At 35.2% G+C, this 2,755-nt stretch overlaps 1 long non-coding RNA gene across 4 annotated transcripts; it reads right to left on the reverse strand.

The window, feature by feature from the left end:
• Positions 1–439: 439 nt before the first annotated feature.
• On the reverse strand, positions 440–2,030 carry LOC130905541 (uncharacterized). Of its 4 annotated transcripts, none has more exons than XR_009061115.1 (6): positions 1,544–2,030; positions 1,421–1,471; positions 1,152–1,220; positions 929–1,031; positions 776–845; positions 440–641 (listed from the first exon to the last, which is right to left on the reverse strand). It is a non-coding gene; the product is annotated as an uncharacterized LOC130905541 (long non-coding RNA). The 4 variants fall into 4 exon arrangements; XR_009061114.1 differs by having other exon boundaries at positions 929–1,037; XR_009061116.1 differs by having other exon boundaries at positions 1,417–1,471.
• Between the last annotated feature and the right edge of the window lie 725 nt (positions 2,031–2,755).

Raw genomic sequence — 2,755 nt, forward strand, 5'->3', positions numbered from 1 at the left:
ACGGACACATTAATACAGCTTCATTACAATTTAATGTATCAAAAACGTAATATTCTCTCAATGTTGCAACCAAAACAATTTTGTCTTTCATTTTGCTACTTAAATTCATTCATGTGGGTGAAGATCGTAATTAACTAATTCAGAAATTATATTAAACTTTCTGCTCCAGGAAAGGCACCTTTATTTCAAACAGAAATGACAAAATAGTTGTGATGTGTTAGTTGTAGGTTGTTTTAATTACCTGACATTTTTCGGCAAGCACTCCCGCCTTCATCACAGGTAATTAAAACGACCTACAACTAACATCTGGGATAAAAGAAAAAAAAACAACTAATTTATAAGTGTAGGAAAATAAACTCAATACAACCAGTTCTAATGTGGTAAAACTTTATTTTTTTACTTTTATTATTTTTTATTATTATTGAGAGAATACCAGATATTTTCTTTAGTCAACAATCTCCTCAAAAAAGGTAAATCCATCTTCCAGTTGGTTGAAACAAAACTTGAATGGCTCCAAGACATTGTAGTTCGTGCTCATCCTCTTCCATCTGCAGGATGCTTGGGAACTCCTACTGCATTGATCCCCCCCCTCCCCCCTGTTCGAGGCTTTTGTGCTGTCTTGCACAATCCTTTTACCAAAACTGTTCATTGGAAAAGAGAAAGAAAAGAGCTATTTGAATATTACATAAGTAAAATAAAAATGATGCTTTGTTAATTTTATACTTGATTTTTCTTTTCAGGCATTGCATTAAACTAGGTATATAAACAATCTTACCATTTTTTCCCGCCATATCTTTTTGGAGTGGGCCACCACTAACTTGAAGGAGATGTGGTTGCACCTCTTCCTAAAAATAAATCAGTGAATAAAGGGGGGCATGTTCAAAAGTGCGTCAGAGTAATGGACACTAAAAAGTCTTTAAAAGCTGACCTCAGCAATTATATTCAAATTTCACTTCTGTAACTGATAGACTGGTGGCACTTCACCCTGCAGTAATGCTTTTGCCTCATCTGTCCAATGGGCAAACTTTTTCCTGTGGCTCACATAAGTTGAAAAAATACAAAAATAAGTATTCCACATTTTCCAACAAAGAATTAAGGTGCTGTGCACCTACTTTCCTATGAATGCCATATCAACAGTTTCAAAGACTTACCATGCACCCAAGTTTGAAATTGTCCGCTAGCAATATACACCACCACTTCCTCAGAGTTGGCATATCAGTCTAACAAAAATTAAAAACAAGTGTAAATGAATAATAACGACAAGGATATTTTGTAGCCCAATTTGAATGATTCTGTGAACTTCATTTTACAATGGTTAAACTCAAAGAGAGCATCCAGAACAGTGCAAAGAGCATACTATAAATGGATAAATGAATACAAATATCACAGCGGACAAAATTGGACAGTTAAACTCACCTACCATCAACATGAAGATGCCACAGTCCTTCCCCTATGGCTGTCCCGGAAAACCCTAACGTAAGAATTTAACAGAGTCACTTCCTTCAAGTTTTGAATCAATGAATATACACACTTTTACAAATACCTCTATTTCACTTCCAATCCTCTCTTTCCATGTCCCCCTGTTGATTGACTGTCAACGTTTTCTGCAATTGAAAATATAGGTTTATATTAAATACAGTAGTTAAACAATTACAAACGTGTTTCCATGCATAAGAACACCAACCAGTCAGGTTTAAATGATTCATGCAAACAAAACAAGGGCGTAGGTTTGCATAGGGACGGTAGGGACATAACACGACCAACTTTTCAGGATGCTAAAGTTGTCCCCACCAACTTTTGAGCAACCTTATTTGCATTATATTCGTCCCTACCAATGTTGAGACCGGGCCAACGCCCTTGAAACAAAACATTCGCAATTTTAGAGTGGCATTTTAGAATTTTGCTTCAAATGATTGGATGAATCATCTGGAGTGCAATTCTGCTTTAATTGAAGGGGCAACATAAAAGGATCGACTGGAACATACCTTCAAAACCAAACAAGGCTATTCTGGATCATCATGGAAACGCCATGCCAATTATGAATGGATACTGAATTTCATTTGAGATAACAGTAGTTCTCTGATCTCATGATTGGATCTGTTTTTCTTCCCACAAATAATTGGAATTTGGATCATTTAATTTGTTATGATTTGACTGTTCTTTGAAAATGAAGCAATGCTTCAAGTTGTAGTTGTTACTAATCAGCCTTACAGGCAAATGCATGTGTGGGTCACATCCTGTAGGCTTCCACCATGTTGCAACAACATAGGGGTCAGCCACAAATATGGTCCTTCCCTGAAAAATACATAATTTATACACACGGACATATGTTATATAAATACAAACGTACGCAGACACCTACATGAGGCCATACAAGCATTCTGTAGGCTACATAGTTAAAATACCTTACACACGCCAAAAAATACTTTTTTATACCTTTGAATGAGCTACTTGTTAGACAAGTTATAAATATGCATTTCATATCTGCAAAAAAACAAACACAAAAAGTTACATTTTACTTAATTGTACAAGTGACATTATGTTCTTTAGAGAAACTAAATCCTCAAAATTCACAGTTGATTCCATTTCATTGTTCAGGCCAACGTTCCAAAAGTCAGCACGTGTCAATCAAACTTTCTTTTTTTAGACAATCAACACAATTTCTGGCCTCTTTATATTCAAGATTTGCATAAGCTAATGAGAATGTTGATTGGTTAAATAAACAAAGAGTAAATAATCAATTATGTCCAATTGT

This window comes from Corythoichthys intestinalis, chromosome 17 (assembly GCF_030265065.1).
Source record: "Corythoichthys intestinalis isolate RoL2023-P3 chromosome 17, ASM3026506v1, whole genome shotgun sequence".
In the NCBI taxonomy this organism is placed as follows: domain Eukaryota; kingdom Metazoa; phylum Chordata; class Actinopteri; order Syngnathiformes; family Syngnathidae; genus Corythoichthys; species Corythoichthys intestinalis.